At 39.7% G+C, this 19,159-nt stretch overlaps 1 protein-coding gene and 1 long non-coding RNA gene across 12 annotated transcripts in view; one reads left to right on the forward strand and one right to left on the reverse strand.

Moving 5' to 3' along the window:
- Window positions 1–16,194, reverse strand: part of LOC307209642 — a 63,048-nt gene extending 46,854 nt beyond the window's left edge. Inside the window, exon 1 of the long non-coding RNA XR_013835684.1 lies at window positions 16,107–16,194. This is a non-coding gene — a long non-coding RNA (uncharacterized lncRNA). The remainder of the gene's footprint in view (window positions 1–16,106) is intronic.
- Window positions 16,126–19,159, forward strand: part of TENM2 (teneurin transmembrane protein 2) — a 716,795-nt gene continuing 713,761 nt past the window's right edge. For all 11 annotated transcript variants that reach the window (XM_079964734.1, XM_079964747.1, XM_079964745.1 and 8 more), the window contains exon 1: window positions 16,126–16,211. The gene's annotated coding sequence lies outside the window, so the exon portion shown is untranslated. The remainder of the gene's footprint in view (window positions 16,212–19,159) is intronic.

Consider the following 19,159-nt stretch of genomic DNA (forward strand, 5'->3'; position numbering starts at 1 on the left):
ACCCAGAAATAGTACCTCGGGTTAAGAACATTGCTTCAGGATGAGAACAGAAATCACGTGGCGGTGGTGCGGTAACAGCGGGAGGCTCCGTTAGCTAAACTGGTACCTCAGGTTAAGAACAGTTTTGGGTTAAGAATGCACCTTCAGAACAAATTAAGTTCTTAACCCGAGGTACCACTGTACACATTTAAGATACATGTTCATGCATATGTGTGCACTGAGGTAACAGAGATGTGAGGTCCATGAGCTTGTCTGACCAAACTGGTAGTTCAGTCTATAGCTCTCTAACTCGATTCTATTTTCTTGAACTATTTAGGTTGACAGTAGAAAGGATGGCTGAAGTAACATTAGACTAAACACCAGTACATTTCCTTAATCTCAGAGGGATGTGTATTCTGATTCACATTCAAGTACCAATTTTATTTATTTATTTGCAGACTACAGATGCAAAATAGTTTCCAAGTAGTATACAACATATTAAGGGAAAAGCAAGATATAAGCCTACGTGCTATGTGGGTGATGATCTTCCCAGTCTATGAGGTACAAGGGATAGGAAACCCACTATAACAGAAACATCTATGGACTCCCTCCTGTTAATTCCAAGGTGTGGATTTTGTGAATGTATGTTTAGGCAGACATACCGGTACATTAGTTGTATTTCTGTTGGATTGTTAGTAATTGGGGAGCAAATGAAACAATGGCATTGACTCTTTCTTGTTCATTTTGCAAGTCTGTATGAGAATTCTTTAGTTTAAGAAAATGCCTACTTCCATGGAAAATATTGCAATTGTCTTCTCATGCTCAATTTTATGTTATAGATTTGCTTTGTTTTGTTTGTGCATGGGATTTCCCTCTCCTATTGTGATTTGTACATTTTAGTAATCATATATATGGATATGCCTAGCTTACAAACAGACAATCATTACTGTTTCAACACCCACTACTGCTCCAGTGCCAGCTCCCTAATGAATATGTGAAGCCCAAGAGGGTGAGATGGAAGTGCATGGGTATATAAAACTGCAAGTTCCTGTAGAACTTGGACTAACTTGGCATGTGAGAGTAAAGGTGGGAAGCCTTTGTAAAACTCAGTATTAACATTTTGTTTCATTTATATAGAATTTCTGTTCCAGTTATGTCAGTGGTATTTGTTCCCTTCACACTTTCCTTTTGTAGATTTTTTAATGTACTATACTAAGTTCCATAGCTGAGATAGCACTTAGTAAATACAGAGTGCAGCATTGTCTTAAATTAACATGTGTGGATGGGATCAAATTGTTTATGGTTAAGTATTTTCTCAAAATGATGCTAGTGCTCGTGTTTAATATTTATTTTTATTCTTTGAGATATTAAGGCGTTTTCTCAAAATGCTGCAAGTATTTCTGTTCAATGGTTGCTTTTAAAACTATTTCAATTTATTCTCAGCACATATATTGTTGTTCCAAAATATTATCGGGTAGACTAGAAGATTGCACATTAATGTATAAAAATATGCTTTGCTTTCTCTAAAACGTCTTATAAATGTACCCATAAAATACATTATGTCTTAATGGGATCTTTCAATAAATTATTGAGGATTATATTTTTTTACGAATTCATATTAATTTTTACTCACCAAGCTAAGCAGAGGTCCATGTGTTTATATAAAAACAAAGTGCATTATAACCTACTAATATGAAACCATTACCTCTTTCTGGTGAAAAAATAAATTATTGTGACAGAGGGGTAGCTAATCTTTTTCGGCATCCCACCCCTCCAAAGTCCACATGCCAGCAGTAGTTGTAGCTATTTCACACATGTGTGCACACCCGCACACCCCTATACTCATCACACATGCACATTCACCACACATAAAACACACATAGGCACACCAGATATGCAGGCATAAAACACTCCCTCTCTTACTCTCACATACATACATACATACATACCATATTTTCCCGTGTATAAGACTATGTTTTTTTCCTAAAAAATAATGTCCAAAATTTGGGGGCATCTTATACAAGGATAGATCTTCCCCCATTTTCTTAAATTGCAGTCCCCCCAAATACAGGGCATCTTATACATGGGGGTGTCTTACAGATGGAAAAATACGGTACGTACGTACATACATACATGCAAACAGAGAGTGCTGTTTATGTGCTCCACGTTCTGTGGTCTAAACCACTGAGCCTCTTGGGGTCACCAATCGGAAGGTCAATAGTTCAAATCCGTGCGATGGGGTGAGCTCCCATTGCTCTGTCCCAGCTTCTGCCAACCTAGCAGTTCGAAAGCACACTAGTGCAAGTAGACAAGTAGGTACTGCTGCGGCAGGAAGGTAAGCAGCATTTTCCTGCACTCTGGTTTCCGTCACAGTGCTGGCCGCATGACCCAGAAAGCTGTCTTTGGACAAATGCCAGCTGCCTCAGCCTGAAAGCAGAGATGTGCGCCACACCCCAAAGTCGATTTTGACTACACTTAACCGTCCAGGGGCCCTTTACCTTCTACAATCCAACAGACTTTTTTTCTGTCAGCATTACCACTTTGCTGATATATGTTCAATTTGTACCTGTTCTTACATTATTAAGATGGTAAATAAAAACATCTATTTTTGCTTTATACCACTTATTACTGTCATAAATGTCTTCTTCTGAACAATCCCAATTTCTCAATGCTAATTTTGCGCATTGATTTCTAATCCATGGGCCTGTTCTTTTAGTCTTCAGTTGTTTTCTAATCTCATTAATACAATAAAATAATTAAACAGGAGTAGACCAATGATAGAGTGCTACAGTATATATTTCCTTCAGGCTTGATGTAAATCTCTGCTCCTAAGAACGCTTACCAGGTAGTAAGTCAGCTCTGAGTTTCTTCTGAGTAAACATGCATGGTATTGGATTGTACCAGTTAGTTTTCAGCACACTTCTTTATTTCAGATTTCTTTATCCCATCATAGATGATTCCTCTCACCTTCATTTCTCTAGGTGAAATATAAAAGTGTCATGTAAAACTGTTCCAGTAACCTCTCTGAAGTCAAAGGGCTCCAATCTAAAACTCTGCAGGGCTTTGATGTGTACATTGCCATCCATTAGCAGCACCTTCCACTTTCATTTCAGCGCTGGGAAATTCCTGCACACTGTGTGTGCGCGCAGATCATTTGCCAAAAGCTCCTTTCTCATGCAGAGCTGTGTGCTTTGGAGAAAAAATATATTACGTCCACTGCAATTCTGTTAACTGCTGAATTGATTTCCCTGTCAAGGAAGGAAAGCAGGTTGCGTGAATATGATATATATTTTTGTACGAGTCTATTTGGGGCACTAGCATCATTGAGTTTTTCTCCTTATGTTTGCTTTATAATGTTATTTTACATCATGTTTGTTCTGAGTGCAGTAAGATAACTGTATGCACATGACTGCTTCCTGTGGAAGGTCCTCAGTCAAGATTACAACGTTAAAGACCTCATTAAAGAGGGGGGAAATCTCACCTGGAAAAACACATTAGGAGCCAACAACACATCTCAGTGTTTGTGGCAAAATCACCTGTTACAGCAACACTCTTAATGCTACTTAGACTTATAAGATGTCAATGCATTTACCTGATGTCTGGAACAGTGCGCTGCGCTGCCCTGCCCTGCCCTGCCCTACCACAGCTCCCCTCCACACTCCATGAGCAACTGTAGCACAGACAACATTCCAGTCCCCTGGAATCTCAGCAGACACAGGATCAATTTCCCCTTGTACATTCTCACACAAACTGTTCACACACAAACACACACCAGTTCATGTTGACAGCACCACATAGTCACACATGTACATGGGTATCCCTATGCATGTCCACCCCAGTTGGGACCCCTAGTCTAGAACAAGTTACCTTGAGAAGTGAGTGGCAAGACTGTTCCTCTTCTATTCAACCAGTGTTCCACCTGTATCTCCACCCTGTTTTGGCTGCTTCTCTGGTGCAGATGTGCTGGCAGAACAAATACGCTGGCATAATATTGCACTATCATTGAGCAGTTCTACCCTATCAATCCTTTAGTTGACATATCTCAAGTACAGGATTTCACCCTATATTGTTGATTGATATTATTACAATAGTGGTAACAGTAGTAATAGCATTTGAGAGAAGAGCCATTGTATTTTACTAAATGTTATCAGAAAAGGAAGGGGAGATGTATTGCCTACTTATTGCAAAAATAGGTGTGCAAATGCCACCATATTAGTATTCTGTGTATCTGATCTCTTTCCTTCCAATTGGCACCACTACAAACCAAGGATATGATAAATTAATTTTAAACATTTGTTTCTTCCATGAAAAATCTTGTGATTTATTAGTTCATCTAAAACCCATTAAACATTTTCTCCCTTTGATTAAATAGTTCCATTTTAAAGGTTAATCAATGTCAGTCCAAGTTCTTTTGAAATTTTTAAAATAAAATTTTAAAATACAGGTAACAGTGTTTTGTATTGTAGCCAAAAACAGTGGCTGTGATTCATGCCCAGTAAACAAAAGTCCTATGCAAGGATTTCCATTTGTGCAATGGGGCTTTTCCCCCCCCCCCACTCCCCCCCCCCACTGAAATTGTTTCTGGGAGGGTCAGGAGAACAGCATACAGGGGAAGGAGAGGGGGAAATGTTCCATCTGCAAGCTGCAATGCTTGTTCAGACAGAATGTTTGCAATAGTGCAACTCAGAATTGCACATAATGAGTTGTGACATCTTAAAGGCTTACAAATTTATTGTGGCATACGATTTCTTGGGCCACAGCTACTTCATCAGATGCATGAAGTGGTCACATATGTAGGTGAGTATATGTACCCTGAATACAAAGAGAAGGACAAAAATGTCTCCTCCCAGGGTGAAGTCGTCCTCTTTTATTTCCCCCCATATCAGTTTCAGTCTGTTGGTTAGGTTTTCTAGCAAGTGAAGCTGACATAAAATCCTCACATATACACTAAGTATTACCACCCCTCCCAAACTCCTCTCCTCTCCCTGCTTCTTCTTCCCCAGCCTTATTCTGTATATAACACTGATGTCTCACTTCAAATGTAAAAAAGACTCTACAAGCTGAAAAAAGAGACAGTGCATGTCTTTTGTAAATCAATAAAATATTGAATTAAAATTGTTTTAAAAAATAAAGCAATATAAATGTGCAAAAAAAGTCTCTCTCCCCAAAAAATTGATAAATAACACCTGGCTTTATCATTCAGCCAGCTTGTAGTCTTTCCCTAGACCTCAAAACAAAGTCCTGATGATATTTTTAAAGCAGATTAGAAATAATCTGCCTATTGTGACCTTCCTCATATGACCTCCTGTTTTACTGCCTTGGATGGGCCATTTCACATAGTGAAACATTACTATGCTCAGTATGGCATGTACTGTATAAGCTAGCATTGCATCTTTATACTTCAGCTCATGAGTTAGAAATATGTTGAGGGCTCTGCCTCCTTTGAGTAAAAGACCTTTTGAAAATAATGCAATTTAATGATATTTTGATATTTAACCTTGGATAATGATATGCTCAGTGATTCTATAGCAGACAGAGGTAAATCAGATAACAATTTTATTTTAATTTCTTTCAGATTAATTTAATCAGACCTCATAGATAATTATTTGGCTACAATTCCCTTGTTTACCAAGTAATTATCATTTTAAAAATCTGTTTGGGTTAGCATTTAGCTCTTTTTTCATCCAAGGGGATCATAACTGTGATGGAATATCTATCAGCCAGCTCTTACAAGTGAAAGTAATTAAAATAAGTCTTTATTATTCTCTGTAGACAGTGAACTATAATAAAATTGAAATGAGTTGCTTAAAAATAGAGTATAAAAGCAGAAAATACTTCTTCAAAATGGAGAATAAAGTCAAAACCTGCTTAGTTCTGCTTAGTTTTACAAGGTTTTAATTGAATTAAAGGCTTCTGAAATTACACAAATTAGGACTGTGAAGCATGAGTGATTTTAGCTACTATACATAAGTCCTGACACTTGCATTTTAAGCAGTATGACAGAAACATAAAAGTGGACTTCAACAGTGACTTGTAGACTGTGGGTATTGTAAATGAAAAGAGTTTAAGGAAATAACCTTCTTTGAAGTCATTGTTTATATGAAGGACCCAATCCACTGACCCAAGCACACAGCACAGTTGCCCTTTCTGCCTGTTTATGAACTGCTGAAAAGTTCCTACATACAGTGGTACCTTGGGTTACAATGCTTCAGGTTACATACGCTTCAGGTTACAGACTCCGCTAACCCAGAAATATTACCTCAGGTTAAGAACTTTGCTTCAGGATGAGAACAGAAATCGGGCTCCGGTGGCGCGGCAGCAGCAGGAGGCCCCATTAGCTAAGGTGGTGCTTCAGGTTAAGAACAGTTTCAGGTTCAGAATGGGTCTCTGGAACGAATTAAGTACTTAACCCGAGGTACCACTGTATTGCCAAAGGGAACAAGAAGTATAAGAGGATTTCTCAGCACATTGAGACAACATAGAGAGGGAAAGAGCCACTACCAGCTCCTGTTCAGAATGTTCCCTAAGGACCTAAACCTACCCCACTATTTACTGGCAAGGGCAACTTACCTGTTACCACTACTCATTTGGCACAAGCACATTGAGGAGTGGGCTTCTTATTATGGGAGGCAGGTGTGAGAGAGTGCAGCAGCCTGTTTGAGCACTTTTTCCTAAGGATTCAATGTATATTATACAATGTATATTATACAATGTATATTATACAATATACATGTATATTATACAATGTTATATTTATTTCCTAGAGCAAAACTTGTAGATTTGCAGCTATGAATAGCTGTTTCAAATATAGCAACAGGTTTATGAACAAGTATTGCTGATTTTAAAATAAGGGGGAAAGAGAACAAGATGTTTTCCATACATCAATGAGGAAAAATAGCACCACATCCTATGCAGTAGCAAGTTGGCAATGATCCTAACAAGCAATGCTACCTAATGGCTTTCAGAGCATAAACTATGCATAAATACGGTAATCCATTTCTCTGTCTCTTGAAGTGTGAAACACTGGGTTGGATACAGATTGTTAACATAAATCCCACGGAAAGGTCTATTCTGCAATAGACTGAGTCTGGTTCTGACCCAGCACATTCAACTCAGCACTAGATACCTTGCATTGTTGTAAACTAAGATCCAAACAACAGTGCAAAACAACTAGTACTGAGTTGGAAGTTATCCAGAGTGAACATTAATCTCGAATGCGGAGACAGCAAAAACAGGCCTCTGAAACTGGAAGCAGTGACTATTTTACAGTACAGCCTATGAAAAACTGTCATCTCATTAGGGATATCACAGACACTATTCAATATGTATGACCCCATTTAACTCAGATTAAAATGGGAAACTCAGGAAAGAATTGTAGGAAAAATATGGCTTTTCTCTCCTATATCAGCAAATCACATACTGAGTTCTGGGGAAACCAAGTATTTTTGAAGCAGAAGCATCCTTTTTCCATGAGGATGTCTGAAACTCACACACCAAATGAATAGCATCTGATCATTTCACCTACTCTTCAGCCATATACACTAACACCTGCTATTTCCGTTGCCATTATGAAAAGTGTCTGCAGTAAATTAGTATTTATAGCTGGTGCTATCAAATGAAGGGGGGGAATACATATTTCAAAAAATTGCTTCATTACAGGCTAATGAACCCTGCCTTTAAAAGAGTAGAGTAATTCATTCTAATGTCTTAAACTAGTGTACACAGTTTCAGTGACTTTAAGTGTCAGTAGGTAGGCAGGAAAAACTATATACTGCAAAAGGCTGCAAAATTATACTGAAAATAGAGGTAATGGAGGAGAATGTTAGCCTCTATCCTTAAGTCATGCTAAGTTTGGATAGATTATCACATGTATTTTATTAGATTTGAGCAGATGTGGTTCTAAATTTCAAGAAAAATGTCATGGATCACCCCCCCTCAAAAAAAATAAAGAATTTCCCCAAGCATGTGTTTTCCTTTCATGGAATCATAACACCATGCCAATTAGGATGTAATCCTATGTTGTATAGTATTCACTTTCCCACTTGAACTCAATGGGGCTTATCCCCGTTTCAGCATCAGTTATTTTTTAACACAACTCTTACACTGTAGAATGTAAAATGTTATTTATTTTTTGAAAGAATACATTGGAAATTGGCATATTACTTGGAATGTCAATTCATCGTAAAAATGCCCATATAATGGGCATATTTTGGGCAGTTTGTGTATGCACTGTATTAGAGCAAAGCATGACAACAGGGACTGCAAGGATTGTCACAATTGTAGATAGATAATTTGATATACCTTATGCAGCAGGAAGCAGAGAGTAGGAATGACCGCTCCCCACTTAAAATGGGGGGCGCCTTTTGCGTGGACGCGTGCAGCCCTGGATCTGGAGTGGCCCCATCAGCATAGGCTTTGCCTTTCCTCAGGTGGGATACCTGGAGGTCCCCGCCTACCCCAGTGAGTTGTCCAATCCCACCTGGGGGAAGCGTTGCCAGGAAAACCAGGCCAGGTAAGGGGAGGGATTACCTGCCCACACAATAGAGGGTGGATCTTACTTGTTAATCCTCACTTGGCTCCATCCGCCAAACGCGGTTGTGCTCCACCTTGGCGAAAATGACGTGGTCGTGCAAACGTGGAATGCGATGGGATGCCCTGCTCCCTTGGTTGCGCCACGAACTTGCGTTCCGCCATCCGCCAAACGCGGTTGTGCTCCACCTTGGCGAAAATGACTTGGTCGCGCAAAAAAGCATAATTCTGATCAAAACAGCGATCGCGGACCTGGAAAGCGTACATGCCGCTCACCCCAACATCATGATTTTCTGGTCTGAAGGAGCTACATGCCGCTCACCCCAACATCATGATTTTCTGGTCTGAAGGAGCTATTTCGGCCCGATGGCATGCACCTATCGGACCGTGGTAACGAGCGTTGGCTGAGCGACATCAGGCATGGCCTGATTGACTGGTTGGAGGATGGCAAAGGGGATTTTCAGATGTAGGTAGTCTTGGCGGCGAGACCGCAATCTTTGCGGTCTCGGGTGGCGGTATCAGGCCTTGGGCGGAATCCTTTAGTCCATCTTCCTCTTTGCGGCGGCGATACCAGGGTTCCCCGTTAAAGGGGTTTTTGAAGGGAGGCTTTGGCCGTACGCCGAAAGGTCGTCATTGCTCTCCCCTGCGGCGGCGTAATGGGGGCGGCTATCTCTGCTTGAACATATGTTCTCCAGAGCCGGCCCATCCCCCCCACACACACTGGATAACCCTGATGCTCCCTAGGTCCCCGGCTGGGGACTAGGGAGGGAGAACGCCCAATGCCTGAGCCAAGGTCTACCCACATTTGAAATTTAATAAAGTTGTGGCCAATTTAATCCCATAGCATGTTGTCTAGAGTCGTTATTCCACATGACGGGGGGGACCACTCGGGATCTAGGGACTCCGCCTGTCCACGCAATAAATAGACAGTTTTCTGAATGGAGAGATTTGGGAAGTGAAGTCCTTCAGGGATCAGTCTTGGGACCTGTTATTTTAACTTGTTCATAAACAATCTAGAGTTATGAGTAAACCACGAGGTGACCAAGTTTGTTGATTATACAAAATCATTCATTAAAACAAAATGAGATTGTGTGAAGGACCTCTCCAAACTGACTGAATGAGTGGTAAAATGGCAAACATAATTCATTGTAAACAAGTGTAAAGTGATTCATGGCAGGCCAAAAAATCTTAATTTCATATACACACTCACAGGGTTTGAACTGGCAGTTACAAACTATGTACAAAACCTTGGGGTCATCACAAATAGCTCAATGAAGATGTTGACCCAGTGTGCAGCAGCTGTGAAAAAGGCAAATTCCATGCTAGGGATAATTAGGAAAGAGATTTAAAAATAAAAGCGTTCATACAATAATGCTGTTATATAAACCAATAGTGTGACTGCATTTAGAATAGTGTACAGTTCTGATCATCACACCTCAAAAGGGTTTTATACAGCTGGGAAAAGGTTCAGAAAAGGGCAACCAAAATGAACTAAGTGAGAAAAGTTTATATCTTTCAGTACTTTTTAGTTCAGAGGAAATGCGAACAAGAGGTGACATGATAAAAATTATCAAATTATAATAATTTTTATTTTATTTTTTTTAAAAAATTATCCCACCCATCTGGGTGGGTTTTTTCAGCCACTCTGGGCAGTTTATGACGTATATAAAAACAACAAAACATCAAACAGTAAAAAAAAATATCCTATACAAGCAACAAACTAACTAATAAATCAATAGAAACCAATAACAACAACAACAATATTAACAACAATAACAAAAGTAGCAATAATAACAGTTTACAGTTATACCCAAATTAAAATAACCGCCAACCCAAACTAAACATTTAACCAGCAAAAACGAAACAGAGAAACCAAAATTAGAACCGTTTAAAACATTTTAAAACATTTTAGCCAGTTGCCCCAACCCAAGAGTTGTTCCAGCAATGTCCCTCTGGCCTCCCAGGTGCCTCTTTTAGCCCAGGAGCCTGTTCAAGGTGAGTCTGGGCCCCGCCCCCTAGGCCAGGTGGAAATGGACCTTGCAGCAGGGAGTGGTCTTCTTCCAGCAAATTATACATGCCATGAAGAAACAGAAAAGTTTTTCTCCTTCTCAACACTAGAACTCATGGACATCTAGTAAAGTTGAATGTTAGAAAATTCAGGACAGAGAAAATAAAGTGCTTTTTCCATGCAGCACTCCTACAGGAGAACGCTATGTTTTACCTCCACAGTCAGAGGCAGTATGCCTCTGAATACCAGTTGCTGGGAATCGTAAGTTGGCAGAATGCTATTGCACTCATGTCCTGCTTGCAGGCTTCTCACAGACATCTGAGTGGCCACTGTGAGGCCAGGACGGAGGACTAGGTAGACTTTTGGCCTGATTCAGCAAGCTCTTACATTCTTAGCATCTTTCCCTCTGTGGCTGTTGCACTAATCACAATTGCTTAATTGTTTAATGCTGTAAATGAGTGTGTCCATGTGGAACCATTTACTCACCTGAAGCAAATAACACAAATAAACAGGTTAATTGATTAAGGTAACTTTTATAGAGATGTGTTAGGGCAGAGATGAATTGCCCACAATGCGAGCAGCTCCAGAGCTGCTTCTGCTATCCCCTACCTGGACCCATTGGGCATGCCTGGGAGAAAAGCATCCAAAGGGAAAAGAGCAGCAGGTCCTGTTAGCTAGGGATGATGGGAGTTGTAGTGCCAAAACATCTGGAGAGCTGAGTTTGCCTATGCCTTGTTTAGTAGAACTCCCTACTTGAAGGGCCAGCCAAAGCCTGAGGCCTCTCTGCCTCAGTAAATCCCCCTGGTCCATTATTGGCTTCTGCCTGCCTAGACACTGTAACTCTGAATAGGAAGACAATGGCAGCTGCTGCATGACCAAGTACTCCATGGCCAGCATCCAGGTGCACAGACTGGTGACTGAGGCATCCAGCCAAGCAACAGCTGCCCCAAATCTTGTTCTTCATAAAGTCCTGCGGCAAATTCTCATGAGACTTGAGGGAGATCCTACATAAGCCTCTCCCCATGTGGCCTGGCTACTCTCTGTAGGTGACTATTGCCAAGCATGGTGCTCCAGCTGCTGCCTGGCCATGGGCAGCTGCCACCACTGACTTTCTCCAGGCAAGGGAGGCTTGGCTAAGAGTTGCCCTGACTGGAGCTGATTTGGGTATGAAAAAACCCCCCATTAAAAACCCATTTTACACACACACACACACACACACACACACACACACAGAGAGAGAGAGAGAGAGAGAGAAGTTATTTTACAGTAAAACATTTTTTATGAAATACTGTACACATAGGAAAATTCTTTACTCCTGAAGCCATGATGGAGGGCTTGACGCTCTGCATTAAGAGCTCAAGACTGAGAACTGTGAATGGAACAGCTAATCTCTCACCTCCACTTGGAAGTATAACTGTACCTTCCCCATTCCTTGTTGTGGTTACACTTTATATCTATATTCCGTGCATTACGAATACTGAAGAATAATTGAGGCTGTTGTTTAATGAATATATGTTGCAGGTTTTGCCCTGGTATAACCAAATTTATTTAATTAATTTTTAGGCTTTATGTTAAACATTTTATGTTAAACATTTTAACATAAAGAATGCCAACAAAATACAAACATTTCAAAATATCACAGCCATTCAACATGAAGACAAAGTATCAACACACACACATACGTATATTTGTTTTCTGTGCATATGAGAAGTCTGAACTTTTGGCAATAATGGACCTGTTAATGACATTCAAATAAACAGAGCCAATGATGTTTGTGTATTAACGCAGCTACTACAACAAACCAGGAATAATAATGTTTACTTTTATATAGTTCCAACCCTAATGTTTATTTTGTTGTTGTTAACAAATTGTAGATATATAGATTTGTATATACAAGAATTATGCACATTTGTATTTTAAACTTTAAGGAATATTTATGTTGTCCTAGGATAATACGTCATTGTGAGAGAGACATCTTTAGGCTTATAATTATAGCTGTGTGATGGGACCAGCAGATGGATTCAACTTGAAAATAATAACTGTGCCAAAGTAGGAATCTCAAGTGTAACTAATGTATTATGGAAGAAATTAAATGTTTTTAAAAAGATTCTACTGAGTATGGATTTCATGAGTGCAATGACAAGAAGTTGAGAAGATAAAGCAATACCACAATATGTGGCGTTACGTTCCACTCACAGTTCTCAGTGCACAGTTTCAAGCCCTGTGGTCATTTTCCACCCCAGCATCAGTTATATATAGTTAAAAAGAGATATAAGGATATAAAGACCAACGCTTTTGATCATATTTTTGAGAGAAAGTTGTGAACAAGGATGAACGTGTTTGGCCATTGTGCAAGGGCAAAGAGAAGCTGCTGTGTTCTCTCTTGCTGCTTCTCTTCCAGTTCCATTGTCTTCTAACACTGCATGGTCCCACCTAATTAGGTTTCCTGTACTGAGCAAGATGACATTGTAGCCAAGAAAATAAAGCTACATTGCCTACCCATTTGGGTGGGGGGAGATAATATCTTTCTGTTACTAAGCAACTAGGCAATGCTTCCTCCTTGGCCCCTCTGCACTGCAACACTTTCATCAACCACATCAAAGTGCAACAAGATTGAGAACAGTGGCAAAAATGTGAAAAAGAGTGCATTTGGATTTGAATCACCCAGAGGCAGTTTGTAGTCTTATGGAACTCCTTCTTTACTCCCAAAACTTATATGTGAAAAGAACAGTCCCATTTTAATCATTCTGCCCTCTAGGATTTGGGAATGAAGGGGATATCTTTAAGGTTTAATTGGATTCAGGGTCTGAGCTTACTAGAGCTACATTTTGTATTCATGTTGTATTTGTTAAACTGAACAAAGAAGTCCGCCAATTAACACTTTCCCTTCCTCCAATAATGCTTTTTAAAAATTAGACATATGAATTTATTATTTTAATTAAAAAGAAATTGAGCTTGGAGAACACTCCAACCTGTTAATTGATTTTTTTAAATGGTTGCTTAAATTATGTACAACTGAATAGCTCTCTGTTTTCCATTTTAATCTGCAGTGATATTGTTATCTTGTAATACAATACTAACATATGATTATATCTGCCATTAATGCAGTTAACAGTAGATGACAAATTTTATTAGGATATTTTAGGCTTAATTCCCCTCAGCTATGCTGCTATGAATCTGGAGTAACTGCGACAAAGATGATGGTACTGCAGTGGTGTAAAGTGGCTATAATTAAAAAGAATCAAGCCCTCTGTGTGTTGATGTAACAAATTATATCACGGAATATTTACATGCTACCTCCTGCAGTGAGCAGCTGGATTCCGTTTTTATCTTTTCTATTGAATGGAGAGCCACCTTGCCATTTGTAAAGTAGGAATCTGAACAGAACAGTCTCAACATTGGACTATTTATTTATTTATTCTTCCTCTGTTTGTCAACATGTGCAAGACACTAAAATATCCTCGTACTATACATACGTACCAACTGTACTAAAGATTCCATATTAGCACCCACAGTATATTGGCTGTATGTGCCTCAATATAAGGAATGCTGGTACAAAGGTGCTAGAAACTGCAGCTGAGACCTCATGATAGCTCGGGAAGGGAAGGCTCTGAGCAGGCAAAAGCCAGGGCTACTATTGGACATCATTCTCTCCAGACTGGCATTCTTATTTGTACCAATAAGATTGTTCTCTACTGCTGCTAGTGTTCTTTATTCTGGGAAGCTGGACCATCCCTAGCCAATGTGCAGGTGTGAACAAATAGGTAAAAAGGTGAACAAAAATGTTAGGGGGATCGGACCACCTTGACCTACAAAGGTAGTTTGGGTTTGCATTAACAGGTGCAGTGGGTGGCTGCTTTTAAATTCTGCTATGCTTTAAATTTTACCAATTAGATATTTCATGTGTTGAGCCATGCATTAGGAGTACTTCATTACATAGTGAAGCTTATTTTCACTATGTATTAGAAGCCCTTGAGTGAAAATACCCTATGACATATCTTCAAATCTCCTTTTCCAAACCAAAAGCACGCTCAACAAGTAGATAAGCACTGGAGCAATGGGTGTGGAAAAGCTACTTCTTTACGTTTAACTTCCAGTGAGTAACAATTTACTTGCCATTAAATTGTGGTCTCACTCTCTCACTCTTCTGAGACTAGGCAATTCCTTCCCGGCTTAGATGTACTGCAGTAAAACATAACTTTAAATACAGAAAGGAACTGCAGGAATACTTACAGCGTGTAGTACTATGTAATGAGTATTAGGTCAAACAGTTGTCTTAATTGTTTAACTACTTACATGTGCATTTTATTCTTATAAGTGTTAGTTTGTACTTCCATCATCTCAATAGCAAATATCCATTTTCATACATTGCTTACCTTTATTTTCAATCCAATTTGAAATGAAAACACAATTTATGGCATTTCTGAATATCCTTGAGGAGTTGTGTGTAAGAACTGCTCGTTTCTGTGGCTTCATGTAGTTTTTTGTTTTTTTCAATGTAGTGCCACTGTGTATTCTGTGCTGTGTATTTAACTGTTTGCTGTTTTATGAACAATAAGAGATCTAAAATATTATAGTGTCTGTTCCTTTCTAGTGATAGTAAGTTTAATCACCAGTATTAGTACGTTCTACTGTAAATGGCAACAAAGTCTGTTAATTTCATATAGAAATATGAATGAAACCAGATCAACGTTAAGGGGAAATAGATTAACATTAAGGGGAAATAATTTTATCTGATGGTAAAAAAAAAACAAAAAAAATGAATCACGTGTTAAAGGTATGCTTTCTGTAATTGCTTGCTGCCATCCATGGTAATGTGAACAAGTGAATTTCTTTGTTTGTTTTGTCCTTTGATTTTGGCAAGCAAAATAACTCATTATTGATTTTCGGATAATCTGTTAATCTATGCAAGCACCCAACAGATGACCACTTTTATTTGGAAGTGAGAACCACTGTATTCCAACAAGTAGAAAAAGAAAAAGAAAACCAATCTTTGTATTCTCACTTTCTCACTATGTAGTAATGACACGTCATATGACTTATGACACGTAACTTTTTCCTGGTCTAGAGAGTTTCCATCCCAGCACTGCCTGTTCCTTAGAATCATATCGTAGTCTCTTTCTACTTGTTAGGTCCTGCATTATTTTTCACCTTCATGACACACTCAGCCAGCTACACAGAAAATATTCCCTTGATGTAGCTGTGCACATACCTTCATTCATTCATACACACACACACACACACACACACATATCCAAGGTAGCATCATATTCAGTTTAAAGGTAGATGTGCAGCAGATAGGGAGAGAAACTATTAGATGTCATCATACAAGTTTCCTTTTGAGATTTACAGGTACAGTGGTACCTCGGGTTAAGAACTTTGCTTCAGGATGAGAACAGAAATCGTGCGGTGGCAGCGGGAGGCCCCATTAGCTAAAGTGGTACCTCAGGTTAAGAACAGTTTCAGGTTAAGAACGGACCTCCAGAACGAATTAAGTTCTTAACCCGAGGTACCACTGTAGATATATACAGATAGTAGATACCCTACTGTTCTCTGTTTCTTATATACCACCCTTCTCTTTGGCAGCTACGTGTTGCTGTTCATTGGCTAAGAAGTCTGGACTCTTTGTCGCTTTGTACTGGTTGGACAATCTCTGAGAGACCTATTGGGGGGGTGTTGGAAATCCACCATTCTGGTAAGTGGATTGTGTGCGGCTCTGTGTGTAGCTTTAACCCGGTACTGCCTCATTTTGCTTCTTTATGAGCTTTTACAATTTATCTTTCAAGTCATCTACAGAAACTACTTTAAAAAAACAAAAACCCACCAACAGCATTTTCTACTATTATCTAGCATTTTCCTTGGCAGTTCATTTGAACCTGATCAAACCGTTTTGGTGGAGGAAATTTTATTTCTTAGCTGTGCCTGCTTGGATTTACATTCTGAATTTGTTCACCCTCAAAGAATGTCCTTGTATCAGTCTGGAACTTTTTTGCGGAAACTGATGCTGTTGCTACTATTATTGCTGCTGCCATTAAATAATACTAAAAGAGTCAAGTAACTTTATCCAATCAGTTTGTATATTGATAACATTGTGAATTTCCATTTAAAAATGAAATGTTTGCAGTGCAAAAATTAACAACTAGTGGCAAAAATGTTTGAAAGACACTCCATTTTTTAATTATATTGTAGTACATATGCTCTGGCATTCTATCTAATTACCTACATTAACATTCTGTGTTAGTGTGTCCACTAAACCAACTTGACTGGCTTGGTAACACCTCAAGAAGATAAAGACAGCATAACCTCTGTAGCTGATCATTTTACAAATTCATTGTACATGCTAAAACTCACTTAAAATGTAGAAGATCATGTAGGTGCATCTTCCATCTGTGCTAATTACTATTTCAGAATACTAATTTTGATCTCTACTTGATAAAAGTACATTCCAGTCAGGACAAATAAGCAAATAATAATAATATAGTAAATGATTATGCTTTAGAAGTTATTTCTGGATCCAACAACAAAGACTGCAACCTTTGATTGTATTGAACCGCACTCAGGAATTGGTTTGATATTTAAATGTTGCCTTACTGTTTGAGAGCAACCACAACACTACTAGGTTCATCATATATGTGAGCTGGAAATTGTGTAGAAGTCCCAGCACAGTAATATTTTATTTCAGAGGAGGAACTTTCTTTAAAATGAGGGAATTAGATAAAACAATTAGATAAAACAAAACTGAAGGCAACTCACTCTGTGATGACAGTCTGAGCCACTGGATGGTGCTAGAGGCTTGGAGGCTGAGCCAGTACTTGGAAGCTGGCCCTTACAAGAGCCCAATCTACCTCAGAGCCCAAATGGGTCTTCTCAAAGGACCAAAGGGAGAGATGCTGCCATGACCTGCCAGGGGGTTCCACTCTCCCCTTTCTCCCTGGCACCGAGAAAGGCTTTCATTCTTTCTTTCAGGAGAGAGAGAGAAAGGGAAATAGGGGGAGGAGAGTTCTCAATGTTCATTTGGGAAGAAGTTGTGGGTGGGAAAGAGGATGGTCTGGAGTGGGGATATATTTATCACTGTCTTTTGCAGGGAAGTTGTGGGTGGAAGAGAGGGGTAGTCTTGGGATGGAGATATTGTGACCTATTTGTTGGTTTAGAAGTTGAGATGGGAAAGGTTGTGCTGCTGAGGGGAAACTTAGATTGACAAGGGTAGGATGTTATCATGGAGAAGGAAACTCTGGGGAGGGAAACTGAGTACCATAGGATATTACCATGGTTAATAAGCATTGTAAAAAATAAAAAATAAAAATCAAGACGTCTCCTTTAAAAATTGATGTTCTTGCCCAAATGAAGAAAATATGAATCTTAGTATCTGCACTGAACAATGAAGCATTTGGGAATGAGTGCTTTTTGCCTCTTGTTTGTTTTGTATTTTATTCTGTTATGTCTTGTGAGTTGCCCAGAGAACAGGTGTTATTCGGTGGCCTATGTGTATACAGTGGATGAGTGAGTAACTAAGAAAATAAATAAATGTCATGAGGTAGGAAATTGAACCTAAATTGTAGATCATGCTTGTGAATATTTATGAAAGCTTGTTTTGCTTTATTTGTGTACCGTTTGCCCAGATCTTACGAGATTTCCTGGAGCTGATCATAACATGTGTTACAGTAAAACAAGCAACATTCTGAACACTGAGTTGCTGGTCCAAGGGCAAAGGGTGGGGTAACTGAAAACACTCCTTCCATGATATTACTCACAGACAAACCACAAGTGGTAAACAAAAATAAGCCTTGGTTACAGCTTGTGGTTTGCCCAGTGACAGAGGAAGGGGGGGTGGGCCGCCCCAGTGTCATCACTGGGGGGTGTGTGTGTGACAAAATGATTTTTTTAAAAAAATGGGCTCACAAAACTTTTCAGGAGTGACGTGGTGGCATAGGCGCCTGCAGGTTCCGCACTGCCTGAAACAGCAGTGTGGAACTTGTGTCTGCCTACTGCCTCTCCCACAGCCGCCATACAACTGAGGGGCTCACCCCCAGATGCAGGACACCCCCCCCCCCGCACCAGGCACCCGAGTGGCTAGCTACGCCGCTGGATTTGTCTGGAATGAGACAAACCGTGAGCACAGCTTCAGACATAAATCTACAACAAACCATGGCTTAGGTCCAGGTAACAAGGCAGCAGGACTGGGGGAGGAACACTGTAGCCATGATGTTTGCTCCACAAACCTGCCCATTTGTCTATTTTTGCTAAAGCGTGGTTTTGCTAAGTATTATGTGTGAACATAGTGAGTGTTAGTGCAGTTAAACAAACACTTGTATTTTGAGAGGCAGAGACACTTGTATTTTGAGAGGCAGAGAGAGTTGTGCACCCCTATGGCTTTCATGAATCATGAATTGTCTGTATACTAAAGGATTATGCCGAATATGCAGGATGGAGGGCATGTTCCATGTGCACAAACAGAAGAAAGAGAGAGGTAGCTGGACATAATAATCAGGAACACTGATTTGAGGAGCAGCAGGAGCCAATGCGGCTGGTGGGGTTTACATAAGAAAGCTTTTCATGAAGTCACCCCCTCTCTCTCCTGTGAAAGCAACATAAAACAGCCAAGTCTGTCAAGTAAGGAGACTGTCTCAGAAGCCACTAGCTGGA

The sequence above is a fragment of the Podarcis cretensis genome (genome assembly GCF_951804945.1).
Source record: "Podarcis cretensis genome assembly, chromosome: 2".
Lineage (NCBI taxonomy): Eukaryota > Metazoa > Chordata > Lepidosauria > Squamata > Lacertidae > Podarcis > Podarcis cretensis.